The 20,508-nt window shown below is 37.0% G+C and overlaps 1 protein-coding gene across 1 annotated transcript in view; it reads right to left on the reverse strand.

Moving 5' to 3' along the window:
• WDR72 (WD repeat domain 72) overlaps positions 1-20,508 on the reverse strand; it is a 132,517-nt gene that overhangs the window by 23,622 nt on the left and 88,387 nt on the right. The gene's annotated exons all lie outside the window — the stretch shown is intronic.

Raw genomic sequence — 20,508 nt, forward strand, 5'->3', positions numbered from 1 at the left:
AATACCATTGTTGGAGGTTTTTTGAGATCTGGTTTGTAAGGAAAGATAACTGCTTGGGTTCTCCTGATGTTTAAATACTTCACTGTGAATACAATTAGCTACAGGAACTACAAAGGATATAGGAGCTTTTGTACGTCTTTTTAAAGTCACCATAATTCCTTTCATGAAGGATGTTCTTCAGACACTGAAGTCTAGAGGCTACATTAAAAACTCTACAGAAAAGCTACTGTGCTTTATTCAATTCTGTATTACTTTACATAAGCTAAATTTAGCTTACATAGCAACTGGTGTTTATGAACTCTGAAACTTTCAACATTTGGTGGAGATAGAGAAAAAATGCTGCCCCATTTCACTGAAGGGGAATCTGAGATGTTAGGTATCATGAAGAAACATTTTCTTTTAAGCTTTTTAAAGCTTCTACCTTTCAGTTTAAATGCATGTCTGCATGTTCTTGAATTATGAGAAAGGATAAAGAAGAATGAGTAGTTGATTTACTTTTGCCAAACAATTTGTAATTCTGTATACCTCTACAACATTCTTTCCTATTTATCTAACTAACCAGCTTTTAAAATTACATTTATACAGAAGCCTGTTAATTTTTCTTGCCTATCTTTAAGCTCTCTTCTATGCCATACCTTTTCAGAGAGAGTCAACAGAAAAGAACACGACCTCCCCAAAAGGCCCCACAATAAATGTACATAATAACTTTGTACTATTTGCAGTGTTATTTACATTCTTCTTACACCTTCACAGTGTATCAGCTCTTCTGAGCGCCACTGTACAACTTCTGACTAAAATGTTACCCCTGACATTTATAGATGGAATTTACCTCCACAGTGGTGACTGGCATACCACTAGGGAGAGAGCATCTGTATCCTTCTGATCCAGGGGCTGCCAGGAGCCATTTAGATCTTTTTAATCAGTGCTGATTAAGGCAAGTCAGATGACTACCCTCAAATTTATCACTGCCTCTGAAGACCTTGTAGCAGCCAATAGCTAGGGTAGCTGGCGCAAGGGATTGTCTTGGCCACACGTCCTCCCTCTGCACTTGTGAGGACTTTGCAAGGAGAATTACACACTGTCTCTACATAATCTATCCCAATTTTTCACCGAGTCAAGTGTGTGCCCAGAATACAATTTTGGGACTTCAGTACTGTGTGTAGATACCAATTAAACTCATTGTTAGTGAACCCAGCTTCTAAATCTTAGTGCATTCATTTAGGGAACCAGTAACAGTAACCAGTTCCTGCGCTTCCAGCCTGCATACAATTGAAATAAAATTTGATTATAAATAGATTAGATTATAAAAGTTGCTCAAAAATCTGCCTGTAGCTTTCCTTTTTTTATTTAAGACAGCAGTAGCCTCCACAAGGGAAAGAATTTCTCACTGCATCCAGTGCATCAGTAAAATGTACATAGTCTTGCTTTGATTTCTTTCCTGCCACTAGACAATATATGTATTTTTCTGAGTCTGCTAGATTTCCTTAAAAACATTACATTCACTCTGCTTTACAATCAACATGAGCTCTGTAGTGGGCAATCAGTGTCTAATATATAGTTGTGCTCCTAATTTAACCCCTTCCCTGCTCCTCCCTCCTCCTGAACAGTGCCTTGGTATTCCAAAGGCACATCTCTCTTCAAAAAGGAATATATCTGGGATCTTTGGAAAATATCAGAAAAGGAAAAAAAAAACACCTCAGCCAGATTATTTTATGGCTGCTCTGTTTTACAGCTACAGGAGTACAAGTAGTTTTGGAAGTCAACAAAGAGTTGTTCACAATAGCTTCCTACCCATTTTCCCCCAACAAGACCCTACAAGGCTGTGCACCAGCAGAAGCTTCTGCCTAGCAGAGTAAATCTTCCATTACATAAATCAGCTGGACTTATTTTAATTGTTTACTGGTAAAACAGTGTGAAGCAGAACAGTGCAGTCTGGAATTATTCACGGTTTTGAGATACATCTCTTAACCAACATCTGAAAATGCTTTTATCAGAGAGGAGGAGCTCAAGAGATTTACCTAGCAGGATTACCTGTAAGCAGAAATTCTATTTGGCTTTGCTCAGCAGTAGCAAAAAATGCATACTACAGAGCAGAGCTCACTATGGGCTTGCAAGGGAATAAGCATGGGAAGGAGAAGTCAGAAAGGTTACTGTTCCCAACTGGCACTGTAATAACAGGAAATAATTCTCTTATAGAAAATCATCCCAGATAGGTCCTACACAATAAATTTGTTAAACAAATCTCCTAGCTGTGCTCTAGTGTACCCTCTGCCCCTGTGCCATTGTAGTGACAGCTAATACATGGTGTGCTGCTGTTTTCCACCACTTGTCCTGCTTTTCATGCAGTACACCACCACCATTCCATTTTATTTTTTATTATGCATGTTTATGCACCGACACGGACAATGAGAATTGTCCCAATATACGTATTTTTTACGACACCCACCAAAGGATCCATTTCTAGTATTACCTCTGTGCTCTAAATGAGGAGCGTGTAAATTAGTACTGTCCACTAAAAATCAACATGCTTTCCAAAGCATACAATATTTATTCTTCTTAACCTGGAATAGCGTATTCCCAAAAGCAATTAACATGCCTTATGCTCTTTCTTCTTCTCCTACTGAAACCACTATAGAAAAAAGTAGAAAACTAGTTCTTCATTTTTGTATGTTTTATCTAACTTTGGGCCAAACTGAAGTCCTAGTTGCCAGTTTTTAGCACAATTATGCTTGATAGCAGCCGCGTTCATATATCCCAGAACAGATTCTGCCACCTGTAGCTTTTATTCGCTATTAAGAAGTCATTTCATGTACCATTTTTCCCCTGAAAAGATTGTTTTACTTTGATGCTGAATGTGTACTACAGTTTTGCAAGTTGCACGAACTAATCAGCTAAGAATTTTCTAAGTAAAACTTGCACATTATCACAGTGATAAACATACTGCAATAATTTCTTTTATTTCAAAGGAACAGTTTCTCTGCACATAAGCTCCAAGATGTCTAACAATCCAAAACATAAGGCTTTCACTTGTGTTCCTTATTAGGACCTGAATTTACTACAACACATTTTACATGCTTTTTTTGTGTCTAAAATCATCATACTTTCTCAATAATTAAACTGCACTTAATTTCAGTCTTCTCTTTAGGATTTTGTAAAACCATAAGTTATAAGTACTAGAAACATATCAGCTATGCAATTGCCTGTGGAGTTTGTGTCCAACTATGAAAACTCTTTTGCCTCCCCATATTTTACATATTTGTCCCCATGTCCAATTTTTAACCTTTACCAACCTTGAAGTCCTTTTTATATTGTATCAGGAGTGAAGCTCATTTGCAGACAGCTGCAATATGAGTTTCCTCACCCTGCCCTGCCTTTGACCTACAACCTGATCTAAGAGAACCACCTTCTTTCAGAGTGAGAAGTTATTCATTTGCTGTAATAGCTCTATTTTGGGCCTCCTCAGCAAAACCAGACAATTGTGCCCAAATAGCATGAGGTTTTGTGATACCAGCCCTGTTTTATATATACTGAAAAAAACCCCACAAGGATGTTTTTTCACTTGGGACTGGCTCACAAATCAGAGGCAAGAAAATTTAGATTTAAAAATGGGCTTAATACATACTTTGCAAAACCCAAAAAAGTATTAGAAATTTATACTTCTTGTTCATACAGGTTCACTTTGATTTTATTCTTTATACTATGCAGCTTATTCACTTGAGTAAAATCTAGTTTTCTAGTCTTCAAATGTTACCATTGCCAGAAAATATATGAAAAAAAAAAAAAAAGAGATAATCAGGGACTATAGAATAATAATTGGAAATAAATAAAATGTTTCTGATGAAAACAATTAGTCACAAGCATTACAAGTTGAAATTCAGTTCAGTGTTAAAGAGACAGTTTAGAAGCACACGGTACATTTATCACAGCTCCACAGACAAGTTATTGAGCTGTCTGTGAGAAACAGAGCCAAACAGGAAAGCTTTCAGCAGAAAGCAGTGGTTGAGGTCCTTGATTGATAGAGTTAGATGATGCAAAGCTGTCTGATGGCCTTTCTGCAAAATAAAGTGAAGGAACTCAAGGTCTTTCATGACGATCTCTGACCACAGATGAACAGCTACTTTATTACAGCACAGATTGAGGTTGCACCTTAGTCCATATTCTGCCACTTTTGGATGCACACGGTTAACTTTACCAACAATCCACTGTGTTTAACATAAGTGTCTGCCATCTTTACAGGATTTTAAAAGGGACAGCAGATTGCAGTAGTTAAAAGCTTCACCTCCTTTCTGTTTAACTGCGGTGACTGAAAAAAAAATATAATCAGTTTTATCGCAGGCTTCTTATTGCAATGATAGGGCTGATTGTTCAGGGAGAAGTGCCTCATTTAAAAGATACAGAAAAAACCCTGTTGTGCAGAACAGCCAAAATCTACCTGCTGTGCTGCGTCCCTCAGAAATGAAGTTGTTTACTTTTCCCAAAACATAATCTGGATCTTCTTCCTAACGAGTTAGGTGTAGTTCTATTCTTCACTGATATGATGCAACTGATTTCATAGAATACATCTTCACAAAACCTGAGGATTATTACACTGCATTTGCTTTTAGCAGAAATTGAATACTTCTCTCCATGCTTGTGGTATCTAGGAACCATTCCTTTTAAGCAAAAGAGCCAACACCACCTGACCAATATAAAGCATTTACAGTCACATAAACAATCCTGACTTGCCAGGCACTACTAAATTGAGGTGAGAGCAGTGCCTTCTCTTTACATTAGGATTTGAGGATATTTTGTTCAGATTTTTAAAGGTATTTAGCTGCCTGTGATTCACACTGGCTGAGGCGGTACAGCTTTTTTGGTTTGAAAGTCTCAACTTCAAGCCAAATGCTATGACCCAGTCACTTCCAGTCTTACATGCAGGGCATGGTTTCTCCCACTCCAGCCCATCCTTGTCACTATTCTCACATAACAGTCATAATTGTGAAGCAAACATAGACCACAACATTTAAGATCAATGCATGGGCTTGAGCCCCATATTATTCTCTAATATTAATACTAGTATAGAAGGCTAATGAGATTTTCTTCACTGCTTAACCACCTAAACTCTGTTTACAGGGATTCTGGCCCTCTCTCTCCACAAACACTTCACTCTGGATACCTCAATGCAGTTTCAGGTGCTGGTTTTAACTTCTACAGTGTCCTTTCAAATGAAGATGACCAGTATGTTTTCACTGTTATCCAACTCAGAATAGTTGGGAAGAAGAAAGAAAAGATGTGGGGACTAAAACTGTTTATCCTGTAGACAATTTCACATTGGCTGACACTTCTGATTTTAGAAAAGCAAAAAATTCCACAAAGAATTTTTCAGAGTATATGAAAAATTGAGTCTGTGCCCTATTTTAGTTAAAGTTCCTGGGTCATGGGCTTGGCTAAAGCAACTTTCCAGAAGTTGCTCTTATTCACTCTCATCAACTGTCCTTTGAAGAAAAATTTTTTTTCAGACACTTAAAAGTTCTTTTTACTTAATTATAGGTGTCTAATTGACAAGGTCAAAGTACCGGCCTGGACTAGATTATTGTTGTAGGTCCCTTCCAACTGAACTATTCTAGTCTAGTGCATTTTATATTTGAAATACTTTCATTCATCCTTGTGTTCATTTGTGTACTTCAATTTGTTTTACCCTCTCAGCTCTAGTGCTCTAAGTGTGAGCACAAGGGTTTAAGTGGGAGCATCCTCAAATCAGAACAAGTTACGCTATAGCCCAGTAAGCTTATCTCTCTCCAGGAGGTGTCTCGGTAAGCAACCAAAGCGTCAGCAACTGCAAAAAGCACAGTTCTAACATGGACAGGTTCATGTATTCAGGCAATATCTAAAAGAATTATTCTTACTCAGCTTTCCAACAATTTCTGCTCTGCAGTTAAGTGATGAGCCTTAATAATATCAACACATTTCCTCCCCACCTCTTTGATGGCCTTGGTTTTAAAGTCAGTGTTAATCACTGCTCCCCAAACTCTCTTCCTCAGAATAGCTTTTTCCTTCCGTTACCTTAGTTTAATATTTACTTTAGAGGCTGCTGTCTAAATTGTCTCTGGTTATAGAATTCAGTGTCTCAGCTATCAAAGGACTGACAAGAGGAAACCTGCCTTGAAATTCTGACTTGAGTGGCTAGTTTTCAAATGCTTTTTAAACTATTTTACTAGCACTCCTCACTAACCACACACTTCAAATGTGAAAAAATGTATTTATTTTGGTGTAAGGCCCCAGTCACCTAACTAGGTCAATATAATAACTGTGAAACCAGTAACTGATCAAGTAAGGCAAAGAAGTCGAGGCAAAATTAAAAAATAACAGCAGAATAACTGCCAGAATTTAGTGTTCAAAATAAACGGTGTCTGTTACTTCAGGAAAATATTCTATAATTCTATGATCTATTTAATCAAAGTGCATGCAGTAGCTATGCTTTTTAATTAGAAAATGCGTACACAAAAATATGTTCATTAATGACAGTCTATATGAGCATTTTACAGAATTTGAATTCACAGAACTCCATACTTCCTTTTTTATGGCCGATGTGGCATATAGATACTTTAGCCTATGTATTCAGCTTTCAACTCAGTTATTTTACAACAAAAAAATACCCATTTATACAATAACATACACCAGCAGTAGTTTTAAAATATAACATTTTAAACACTTCACTTGACGTTATTTGGTTGGATTTATTCTGACTGATGGCATACACGCTTCAAGTCTCACAGGATTTTTATGCAAAATGAGATGTAGAGTATCATCTTAGATTTTCCTCCTTTATCATATAAAAGACTCCCCACCACAGTAAAACCTGATAAAAAGGAAGATGGTCTCAATTACCTGTGTTAGATACTGGTCCAATGGAGTTGGGGAAAATGAAAATAACATTGACTGCTATCAGTAGAGACAGGCATTAGGAAATAAAAAAGATTTCTGTCTTAAACTTTAAACTGATGTTATATGTTTCTAACCACAAAATTTTAAAGACACTTCTAAAGCATTTAAAATTATTTCAAAGTAATATTTCTCTCTGATTAATATTAGGAACACTATGTTGACATCCTAAAGACTGAACTATGAGGACTGCATTATTACATCTTTCTGTTGCATAAGTTCAATCTTGGAATAAAAATCCTTTAAAAACAAACCACCATATCTCGTTCATATAAATAAAGGTGTTTTAAAAACCTGTATTGACTTTTCCATGTTATTAAGCTTTTTAGATTAATCCAGTTGTTAAATGGTTGTTCTAGTAACTGGCCTGTCATCTGGAAATGTTCTTAGATTGTTTTTTTGACACAATGTCCCTGCAGAAAGTTGGGCAGTGTGACATAAAGAGCACAGGTTTGCCTATCACGCTGATTACTTGATGTAATAGTAAGCAAGCTTAAGTGAACTGTGTGTCTTCAATCTTTCCAATCACTTAGGGATGGGCACCAGAGGATACCATCCATCATCCATGGCCTGAAACATATGGTGCATCAGCAATCTTAGGCTGACCTAAATGATAGTAAAAGCTGCTACGCTGTTCACAATAAGAAATTGTTGTCCACTGAATTACAGGTTTGTGATTAGATTGCTAACATGGCCAACTTGATGTATAAGTGAAGTGTCCAGGAAAGATATTCCCTAGGATCCTTTGAAGATTAATTTATACCCTTGAAATGTGCACCAATCACAAAATGAAAAAATATGTCAAGATATTTTTCTTCTGAACAAAAAAAGCACTGCAGTGGTAACGGCTATTAATTTATTTTTGGCAGTTTTAGCCAACAGAATTCAATAAACAAGGTTCTTAAAGGTTTTTGTTTTGTTGCAAGGCTTTTACTGCTTGACTCCTAAAAGCACTGAGCACTGAAATAATATCTTTTATAAGAGGGACAGCTCCCCCTCATATTCTACTCTGAAATCTCATATATAATTGCAAATATCACACAAAGGCAGCTGCAAAAATACTGAAAATCCTTCATTTTGTATTATTATATATTCCTATCTAATGGATCTATAAATATAATACAAGATTAAATATCTGTTTTTAAGATAGAAAGTATACTGTAATATATCTGAGCACTGATCCCCAAATTATCAGCCTTGCTTCTCCATAAAGTAGATTATGCTCATCAAGTCATTCATTCATCAGTTTAGGAAAAATGCATCCACATCACACAGTTAAGGTTCAAACTGCAATATCAGCTTGGTGGGGGATGTGGGAGAGACAGTGAAGGTTATTATTCTGGAGTAGCCCTGCCCCTTAAACCCTCTTTAGGTAGTAGAACACAAATGGTAAAAGGCACATTTTAAGAGGTGCAGTCAAAGAGCGAAAAAGAACACTGCCTTATAATATCTGTGAGCTATATTAGAGCATAACTAAAAACCAGCATACATTTGTGCTGACCATTCAAGACCCTTCACAAAACCAGCTTACTCCAGGCTGAGAGAAATTATTCTCTTATAAGCCATGGAACTTTAGAGAAATTGTTTTGCAAACATGGCTGCTACATACCATTGTCACAAGATTGGAAACAATGGTTCTCTCTGCCCTGTCCATCAGCCTATTCTTTTTTGTGACATACCTTGCTGTCTCTGTACATGTGAGGTAGATCTCCTTGCCATGCCTCTTAGATTAGACCTTCTGCTGATGCTTTATTTCTCACCTGCTTGTCACCGACATAAGTCCTTAACCACATACAAATCTTACTTTAAAACATTCTTAACCATGCAACTAAACTATTAGATTTCATTGTGGGAAAGCACAGGTTTACACTCATGATATTTTTTTACTATTCTTTAACATAGTCTATTGCCAGCAGTGTAATTCATACACTATACCATTCATCATACCTCGACACGGATAACAATGGTCACTAGTGAAAGGGGCTCCTTTTAAACCTTCCAAGAGGCACATACCAATTAGATCACTAATTCTTTCCTGTGGGTTGAGGATGGCCTTAATCTGCTAAGATTATCTGGGACTCACCTATTTGAAAGATCTTCCTAACTCATTCCTGAAAACACAAATTAAAACCAGTGCCTGCTTAACTTACATAACAATAAAAAAAAATTTGCCTTTTCAGTCAAGACAAAGATTTATGTTCATTGTCAGCATTAAACTCTCCAGTCTGGTGAGATGAAAAACCTTGACAACACTCCATTTCCAAAAGAAACAGAAAATTTAGCAATAGAACATTATCAGTATATAAAACTGAGCTGGCATGCTTAACCGATGTCAGATACATTTTCTTTCTTTCTTTTTAAATTTACTTCTGGAGCTTAAGGAAGGAAAAGAAAAAGAAAATCCCAAACCTATCCTGATATAAGGGTGGTAGAGAAGAAAAGAATACACAGACCAGCTATTAATTATTCTAGAGAAAACACCTCCTGGACTCAGGTTCCTACTTCACCTCTTCACTAGGCTATCTGAGCATCTTCTAGTAGTGCAGCAGGTGATGTGACTAACATCAATCATATGAGAACAATACAGGCACCTGGTCTTTAGGGAATTAGTGACAGGTATCTTAAGCATGATACAAGCTGAATTTTTCCAAGGGGGGGGTAGGGAATCTTCTGCTGATACACTTTGAATTTGAGAAAAAATTTCCTCAGATGTACTGGAAAGGTTTCTGTATTCATTAACATTTGAATTGCCATCTTTATTAGTAAGTACAATTGAAGAACTAAAATATAGCGCTGAAACAAGATAGGATAGTTGGTGGATATAACTTTGGGCCTTAAAATAAAGCATATGCTGAAACACTAAATATGAATCAGGCACGAGAGGAGAAAATACTGAACAACACACTTAGATTTCAGAATTTAGAGGTCTTCTTGTGCTGATTAGCATAATATTTTGCATAATGCATGCATGTTCTATGTACCATCCAAATATGAAATAATATTCCTATTAATAATGTTCATCTGGTTTGCAGCAACAGTGAGCTCATCTTTATAAAAAAAGCAAAATAGATTCTGGATTACAAGGGAGACATGAAACACAAATGGATGTACTAAGACTTCTAAAAATGTGTGAAGGTGTGTGCAGACAGATGTGAACACATTCTCCACCATGAAATTTAACAGTTCTGTTGATATACGTTCCACATAGTGAAGGATGCATATGTACCTCCTACTGGTTAAATATTTTCTTGATAAGCTTGATAGGCAAGAAAGGCTTCTTTTTGAGTTATTTCCATTTTTTTGTTTGCCGAGACGGATGTCTTGCTCTCATTATTAGAGACAAGCACTGTTCAGTTTTGTTGCTCTACTGGGTGAGTGTTAGCTAGACTCTCAACTTCGATACTAATAATGAAGACTTGTATAAATAAAGCAGTTCTACCTTTCAGTGTGTTTTTCACAAAACGCATAATGGAAAATTTCCATCTTACTGAAAAATATTAGCAGTAGTTTGAAGTAATTTCTCCCTTTCTGCAAGAATTTTTTTAAAACAAACAATACTATAAAACCATTACATCTGTCTTACTGCCAGATAATGATTGTACAACTGTTTAGTTCAATATTTGAGTTCACTTAATTTTATAATTTCCTTCAATGTAAGTTAGGGGAGTCAGATATTCCAAAATTCAAGGACAGGAACATTTCAAATACAGTTATAGACTAGGTTCGGGAACCAATTCTGTATCTTCTAAAAGATTAAAAAAAATACAAGATTCAATATTGGGAAGTACCTTGCTTCACATATCCTAAAAAAAATTTAAATAAATGTGTATTAGGTTTGTGTGGCAAGGTTTTGGTAGCGGGGGGGGGGGCATTACAGGGGTGGCTTCTGTGAGAAGCTGCTGGAAGCTTCCCCTGTGTCTGACAGAGCCAATACCAGCCGGCTCTAAGATGGACCCACCACCAGCAAAGGCCAAGCCAATCAGCGATAGTAGTAGCACCTCTGGGATAACATATTTAAGAAGGAAAAAAAGTTGTGGGGCACACAGAAACGGCAGCCGGAGAGAGGAGTGAGAACACGTAAGAGAAACAACCCTGCAGACACCAAGGTCAGTGAAGAAGGAGGGGGAGGAGATGCTCCAGGCACCAGAGCAGAGATGCCCCTGCGGCCTGCGAGGAAGACCATGGTGAGGCAGGCTGTCCCCCTGCAGCCCAGGGAGGTCCACGGTGGAGCAGATATCCACCTGCAGCACCAGGGAGGACCCCACGCCAGAGCAGATGGGTGCCCAAAGGTGGCTGTGACCCCGTGGGAAGCCCACGCTGGAGCAGGCTCCTGACAGGACCTGCAGATCTGTGGAGAGACGAGCCCACGGAGCAGGTTTTCTAGCAGGACTTCGGACCCCGTGGGAAACCCATGCTGGAGCAGTGTGCTCCTGAAGGACTGCACCCCATGGAAGGGACCCATGCTGGAGCAGTTCGTGAAGAACTGCAGCCCATGGGAAGGACCCATGTTGGAGGGCTGTCTCCTGTGGGAGGGACCCCACGCTGGAGCAGGGGAAGAGCGTGATGAGTCCTGCCCCTGAGGAGGATGAAGCAGCAGAGACAACGTGTGATGAACTGACCATAAACCCCATTCCCCATCCCCCTGTGCCACTGGGGGGGATAAGTAGAGAATCCAGGAGTGAAGTTGTGCCCAGGATGAAGGGAGGTGTGGAAGGAAAGTGTTTTGAGATTTGGTTTTCTCTCTCATTACCCTACTCTGATTTGATTCGTAATAAATTAAACTGATTTCCCTGAGTTCAGTCTGTTTTGCCCATGACAGTAACTCGTGAGTGATCTCTCCTGTCGTTATCTCGACCCATGAGCCCTTTGTTATATTTCCTCTCCCCTGTCCAGCTGAGGGGGGGGGAATGATAGAGCAGCTTTGGTGGGCACCTGGCATCCAGCCAGGGTCAACCCACCACAGTCTTTTTGGTGCCGTGACTCAGATGCCCTATCACTCCCCCTCCTCAGCTGGACAGGGGAGAGGAAATATAACAAATGGCTCGTGGATCAAGATAAGAACAGTTTAATAAAGCAAAAGCAAAGAAAACCAAATGATGTTATTCTCTACTTCCCATCAGCAGGCGATATCCGGCCACTTCCTGGGAAGCAGGGCTTCAGTACGCGTAGTCGTTGCTCTGGAAGACGAAAATGCCCCTGCTTCCGTCTCCCTTTACTTAGCTTTTATATCTGAGCTGACGTCATATAGTATGGAATATCTGTTTGGTTAGTTTAGGTCAGCTGTCCTGGCTATGTCCCCTCCCAAGATCTTGCCCAGCCCCATCATGCCATTGAGGGGGGCAAAAATGTTGGAGAGACAGCCTTGATGCTGTGCCAGCACTGCTCAGCAGCAGCCAAAACGCTGGTGTGTTATCAACACCCTTCTAGCTACCAGTGCAAAGCACAGCACTACAAGGGCTGCTATGGGAAGAATTAACTCCATCTCAGCCAGACCCAATACAAAATGCTATTCCGATCACAAGAGAAGACTAACCAAAGCATGGAAAAAATTGCTAACTGCATACTGCAGATTGGTATGGCTTCCCAACAGCCCAAGACAATACAAACCATAGCTAACTGCAATCAAAACCTCTCAGCAAGATTTTATACCCCACAACAAGCAAAAGCCAGTCAACAGAGCCTAAAGAAAAAAATACTGTCAAACTCTTACATACCTTTTTCAAGCAGGGCAGCAGTATAACCTCATAACATGAAGAAGAAAACTCTTCTACCTGGGGATCATCCCCTTTACCCATCCTTTTCTGAAACACTCCTTCCTCAGAAAGGCGTCCAGGTCTCCAGTCCTTCTAGGTTAGGACCTATTTAAGTCTTTCCTGATCTTCATGTACCCATAAAATCGTACATGAACTTCAAACAGCAAATAAAGTTTATAGGAAGAAATTAATAAAAATAGTATCAGGAGGCTGGAGATTACAGAAGATCAATACAGCTCAGAAAAACTCTAGATGGAGTGTTATTACAAATATAAACAAGGTATTCTGATATTGTGTTGTTCTGCTCTATGGCTATTAGCACAGGGCTAGGTTTCAGTACTAACAACGGACTATACACAGAAGTACTTCCCCCCACTCCAGTCTGCTTCTCATAATTGACCCATAATAGAAAATCTCCAGCTTTGCAAGAATTATTAGCACAACAAATTCTAGAGGAAGTATTATACTTGGAACTAAAGTATTCTTTTTTTGCTGTTTTATTCACAAGCTTTTACAGAAGCTGGGTGAGCGGAAGAAGGACAAATAAAGAGTGAAGCAGGGAAACGCCATTAAGGCCTGTGAGTTACTTAACAGTGTGAACAATGAACAGGAGAGACTCTAAGCAGTTAGAGATTCTGAGTATTGCTAAGTTAAAATAGTAGAAGGACAAACTTCAAAACATAACCTAACCAGGGTGAAAAACAAAAGGTTTTGTTCTGTCCACCTTTTCGGATGAAATTAAGACTCATGTTACACAGACACACAAGAAATTAAAACATTACATTGTCACTTGCACACTTATTTTCCATGGTATGTTTACATCTCTTCTAGCTCTAAGGGAACATCAGGAGTCTTATTTGACCCATGGCTCTGTACACTAAATTAGTCATAAAAAAAAGCAGGGTTCCAACTAAACTATAAGGATTACAAATTATATGCTATTGGTAAGCCTGAACACTGTGTTTGACTAAGAACAATATAGGCAAGGAGACAGTCAGAATAAGAAAGCAAGATGTGACAAACAGTAGAAGACAGAGGAGACTAGGCTTGCTCCAAAAAAAACTAGGGACACTGCTTTAAACATGGAATACTTGCAGTTCCTTCACTTGTTATTTTGAAGCCCCAACTCAGAACCAGCTTCTGAATCTTTGAAAGACTTGTGCTGTGCTTTGACTGTACCAAATGAACTTCTAAATAAACAGTAGAGATGAAAAATGAACCAATAATAATTTTATGCCTATATTAACAGCCTGAAAAAAGTGTTTACTTTTAAAGATCTAAATAGAAGGTATATTAGAGATTCTTCCACTTCAGTAACCACTGAAAGAAGCACATAGAAAACAAAATTGTCCAAGCTATATTGTCCATTTGAATTTAGAATACATGTCATCCTTACTGCCTCCTTGACCAGTGAATCCTATCCTTCCTAATGTTTTGGAGGAGTCTGAGATGGCGCCTGTACAATTTGATTTTGTGTAAAAATACACACCAAATCTGATTTCTGCTACATTAAGGAGTTCTCTGGTAAAATATATGATGCATGGAATGAAATAAGCTGTAGCTCTAGAACAAGTCTTTAAGCTTACTTCCTTTAGTACTTGACCACTAATATTAAAGACTACTGGATCAAAATACAGTTTTAATTGGATATATAGGACATGATACAGTGGTACAGTTAAACCACAGGTTAGATGCTAAAATACAACATTGATTTGTATTCTTTTACTGGAAATATTTGTAATAGGAAACTAGGATATAATACACTCATTTTTAATGCATATTCAGTACAGAGGAAAGCTACTGCTGTCACCAGCTTATACTCAAAGTCCATTCATCAAAGAAATGCTAGATTAATTGGTTTGCTGTTTCATGGACTAAAATGAGATTACAGATTAATCTAATTCTCATTAATAGTGATGAAATGTTGATTATACAATCATTTCTTACACTGCTTATTATTAATGCACACACACACAAAATTGGCCTGCCAAAAATTTTTTTAAAACAGCCTGAAGTAAGTCCAATAGTTTAATGAACTTTGTTACACACATGAACTTGTCCAAGAACACAAAACTTCAGTTCCATCTAAAAACCTTTCTGTTCCTATTGGCTGAAATGTTTGCATTAATAAGAAGAATAGAGTGGGCAGAGAAAGGAAATTCCATTTTGCAGATAATTTTTAATATTCTTGTTTCTCAGGAAAAAGAAGAAGTAGAAGATGGGAATGTAAAGGAATAAAACAGCCTGGAAGAATCCAGGTGGAAGATGTAACACGCAACAGGAGAAGAGGGTTAAACTGGAAAAGTGTGAGATGCCAGACAGTAAGATATCTGAAGCCTAAAGTCAAAACAGTTGAAAAGTAACAACTGCAAGAAAATATGATTGTAATGTTTGGTTCAAATTTGCTCTAAAACTCAAACTAAAGTTTGGAAATACTGCAAAGCACAGAGAGACTACATAGGAAGAGGGGCAGTTTTGATCAATTTCATTTTAAATACTACATGTTTTAATCACAGATACTGTGAGGCTCAGAAGGACATTTCCATTCATGTTTTTTGGAGGATCCATGTACGAAAAGAATTCCTGAAGTGTAAAGATTTCACATCAACATTCTCACTCATTTTTACCAAAACCTATGCTTACGTCATGACAATGGTGGCATGATTCAGATTTCAACATATATGAACAGGACTCTACTTTGACCTAATCAGATCAGCTCTCACTACATTTTGTAAACAGAATTTTGATATACTGTAGAAATGTTGTTCTTGAAAAGAATTTAGGGTGGGTTCATGCATATGTAATCTCATTGCTACTAAGTGCAATCTATTAATCCTGTTACACTTCTTGGCCAGTGGAAACATAAGCTCTGGAGACATACTCTAGGATCTTCATATGCTAAACTGAAGATACTTAATCTCAATACCCTTGAAAAATTGAACTAGTCTGAGAAAGCAGCAGGAAGTCCTATTGGTTTCTCAAAGCAATTAAAAAAAAAAAAAACACCAAACCAAAACCAGCCTGCATAGGGTAAATCACCTTAGGTTCCTTCAAATAGCTGCATATTAAAAAAAAAAAAAAAAATTAAAAAAATGAGTAAAATCTGTGAGTTTAACAAATAGATTATAAAAACTAACACAAACCCTTCACTTGCTTTCCTTTAAGATACCTGTCATAATGAAAGATGCTTCTTACTGTCTTTGATTTTCTTCCAGACAACTGAATTGTCTTTTTTTTCCATGTGATTAGAATGTGCTAAAAATGGAGCATTTTCTCTTGTGCTCTTCAAAACCCATGCTGCTGGGATACATGGATTCTTAACTGCTTGTGCATTTAATGATCTTTTTTCTCACTTTCAATCCAAAATCATGCACACTGTCAAAATTTCTTCATTTCCTAGGGATCAAATTCTACTCTTGATTTTTTTTAATCAACCAACCATTAGAAAACTAGTAACCTTTTGTACATATAATAGAAGCATGGCAATGTGAACAAGTTTTTCCTTCTCCATTTTCCTAGACTTTTTTCTTTTTACCTCCAGTTCCTTTGTATCCCATTCTCTTCAGCCTTTTCTTCTTTTGTGTATCAGAAATGCTCCCATGAGTTCCCCCCACCCCATGCCCGACATAATCCCTGATTGTACAAGTAGTCAATCCACAAGAGAAGAGAGATTTCCCAAGCGCTGCACCGATGGCTTTCACTTTCTGGTTATGTGCATGTATAGGACTCCAGCACATTTCGTCTGCACACCTTTTTCCAGATTTTTCTTGATTACTTGATTCATGTTGGGTATGGAACCCAGCCACAGCAAGGCGAGCAGTTTCAAAGATTTAATACATTATATACATCACAAGCCCCAAACCAAACTTGAAACTAACACAGTAAGGGAAATGTAAAGATATGAAGACAGATGTACATTTATCTGAATGTAAAATGTTAAGGCAGAAATTAATTCCTCAGATGTTGTTCAAGTTTTCTGGGCATGTAGTATTTCACCAGAACACAAACAATACAAATTACATTTTATGTGGTTACAGTAAGTAAGAGTATCAATGCATTTTACACCCCTAAAAGTTATTTCCCCAGCAATTAGGCAACCAAGGACAATTTTTCACTGAAATCCTGTGTAATCTTTGTGATATCAATGGTCCAAATAGACTAATGCTCAGAGTCAGTGTTGTCTTTTGGGTCATTTTTGTTTGTTTAAATAGAGTCAGAATGTATATTTGGACTAATATGAAAAGGCAGTGGGTTGTAACAAGATGACAATATGAAAGAAAATATCAGAGACAGAACAACCCTTCTCCTTATCTGCACTTCCTTGACAAAACCTTAAGACTTTGCAGGCAGGCAAGAAGATTCATTTGCTATACAGAAAGACACAGTCACAGAATGACTTCCTAAGAGTTGACATGAAGTTGTCTGCAACTGGACAGATTTCTGAAATCCAGTCAATAGAAGTGTTTGAAACCCTCTGCTGCAGGTCACTATGCTTTTCTAGTGAACAGAAGCTGTTATATCCTGCCTTTCATTGATTTACCATTACTGGATGGATTCTTTATTTTAACAAAACATATTGTTATATTCTAGATAAGCCTTTGACAATTCTTTACACTAACCTATAGAATTCAATTGCCACCATTAATTTCACTCTGGTATTTATCAGCAGAAGCTTTTTTCCTGCAAGAACCAATTTATTTAATTGAATAGTTTAAAGACCTCCAAAACCACATACAAAAGATGAGGTTATAGCTAATAGCTTTCAAATATACTTAAAAGCTTGAATCATTAGCAGTTTCTTAAACTAGGAATTTTTAAGTGCAAACCAGAATTTATTGCAAGCTAGTCTTAGTAGTGTGATTTTTCACATCTAAATTTTCCACAAATATAAGAGGCAGTTAAAATAATACTCTGTATTTGGGAATAAAGCCTGTACTTTATGCTTTCCTTTCACTTTTCCAGTTTTTGGCATTCCTGGAATATCGCATACATCAGTTCCTTAATTTAGTATCTGACCATGAACATCTTGAACATCTTAAACACCTTTATCCTCACAATTTTCTTAAAAGGTAAATAAATCCAGTTCTTCACATTTTACGAAAAAATGAGGCACACAGTTCCAGAAGAACTTGTATGCTATAATACTGTTTCAAATAAGATAGTTTTGGCTCCCTATACATTAGAAGAAACAGGCATCCAAGGATGGCACATTGGAAACTGCTTCAGTGCAGTAGCTAAAAGGAGATCACAGTCCTACACACAACACACACCAGGAGGTGAGGGAATCTCATTTCTAACTCTTACCCTTGCAAATATTTTGAGATTTCCATGAAAAGTGAAGCAACTTCTGTAGATGACTCACTGCAGAATGCCTTGAGAATAAGCAGTGAAATTACTGTTGAGGAAGATATGGCTTCGAATCAACTATAAGAGGGACTATCCAGTTTCTTTGTATCCAATCACTGGGCTATTGAATAAGAGCAGTGGTATTACCACCATTTTTCCTCCAATCAAAGAATTTCTGCACATGGCTGGGTATCAACTAGATATATATGTCATAAGATCAAATACTACAAATAATAAATGTATGAAGAATACCAGCAAACTTAGTTCCTTAGTTTATGCAAGTAAGAGTGGATAGATTTTTAAGATTTTAAAATCATTGCCTCTGACTCACATGGCAAGGGAAAACAATACCACACTGACAACCTGTTAAATGGTACCATTAACCTGAGATTATCAGCGTTTAGGAAAAAGGCAAGAAAGGATAAAGTGCAATATACTTTTTCAGAATTACAATGCATGTAAAAAAATTAGGGAAAACCTCAGCTTCTTTGAAAACCTGAAGCAAAGCTTGCAGAAATCAATGGTAAGATAGCTATCAATATGTTTGGAACAGGTCCAAAATTATTATCTCTGACATTAACAAAGAAATTGTAACTGTTTGCATTTATATTTCCTTTTAGCAACAATAGGAGAACGTACTAGGACAGAACACAGTTAACCCTTTCTCTGGCATGTTTTACATGAATAGCTTTTTTAATTCCTTATCTTTGTTTCTAGAAAAATATATTATGGGTTTTTTTATTTATTTTTATTCAATCAAACAATTCTGTCTGTTTGGAACCACAGAGAAAAATGTGGCATTTTAAATTATTCAGCAAGTAAAGCTGTTGTCTAAACGCTATCACCCTTAACCATCAAGTTAGGATGCAGGAGCTTCCTAAGGAGTAAGGAGCTTTCTGAAAAAACAACTATATCATGTACTATAAACTTTAAAGATAATAAGAACTGAAGGTCAAATCCTGAAAGTTCTGTTTGTCTTCTTAAAGAAAACTTCTATTGACTTCAGTGGAAATCTGTTGAGTTAAACAAGGTTAAACATCTCCAGATCAAATCTATTAATTCCAATTAAACAAAAATGCAATACAGTACAATGATGATGGCAGCCAAGATTCAGATACTTTTACTTTGGGTCAGAGTGCATGATCCCAGTCTTGAATTATGGCTTAAAAACCTGAAACAATATTTATCCTTTACCTTGATGTTGCACAAGATGACAACTACTGCACAACCCATAAATACAGATTATTTAAGATAAGACAACATACCTATCAGATGAATGACTAAAACCAGACATAATGGCTTGTCTTAGTAATTACACTGGTTGTAGACTTACTTCTGGATGGGTTTTTAATAATTTCTGCATATCATTACATGCTACAAGCAGTTTTACTCTTTAATATATTAGAAATCACAAAAAAATCTGTTCAATTCTTAATAAGCCCATCAAGTCTTGCAGTGCCAATTAGAAAACCATACAAACCAAGACAAGAACATTTGTGCTATTCACATATTGTGATAAATAATGCAACATGCTAAAACATGAATGGAAATGAGAACAAAGGGAGGTAATATGACATTAAATACTCATAGTGTAACCTCTCTTTCCCAGTCTTCCTGTATGTTTTCCGTCTATTCCAGAATACATTAAATTGCTGAACAACGATATGTCAAAAAATCCATTCTGCTTTACAGGATATATTTATGTAGTTCAGATCATGAAATATGAAAAATAGTCCTAGCCAGTATAAATGCATATGAATACCGTGCTTATTCTAGCAAAGCAATTTTCTAGTTGTTTGTTGAATAATCTTCAAATAATAGGGTAAAAATCTTGATGGTAAAAAACTTTTACTAGACATACAAACAATCAAATCCCCCTTCAGAAAGTAGAAAGCTGAAGTCAGTCCCCTAAATTCATAACTTGTGTGAGCCTTAATAATTAACAAGAATTAAACAACAGTTGACTACTAGACTCTTATAATCATTCCAGCACTCTCTACGTAACAGAAATGTTTCTTCATCTAGCATAGAAGATTTTGAAACAAGCCCAAAGACCTAAACACATCTGGAGTTTGCAGATATCTGGATTTGCAGCTTCCAGTTAGTCCCATTTTTGTTGTAACACGTGTTAAAACACCACATTGAAATACACCCTGAAAATTCAGGAAATTTGAAATCAAATCTATCTATGAACTTCACAGCTGGGGATGCTTTAGTTACAACACATCTTGTTCCAAACCACATAAAAATAAAATTATTCAAAGCAATCTTCATTGTAAGCAAAATATAAACTCATATATGACAATTATTCAAAGTGTTTTGAGTTTCACTATATTCCAGCAGTCCAAATCATAGAGACACTGTTTTGTTTTGTGGCCTGAAGCAAGTATCACTGATCGTTTTTAGTATCCTGGAACAAGCAGATCGGTAACAAATTTTCATGACAGACACACACACTCAATGAGATTATAAATTAGTTTTCCAAGAG

Source organism: Harpia harpyja, chromosome 14, assembly GCF_026419915.1.
Source record: "Harpia harpyja isolate bHarHar1 chromosome 14, bHarHar1 primary haplotype, whole genome shotgun sequence".
NCBI lineage: Eukaryota > Metazoa > Chordata > Aves > Accipitriformes > Accipitridae > Harpia > Harpia harpyja.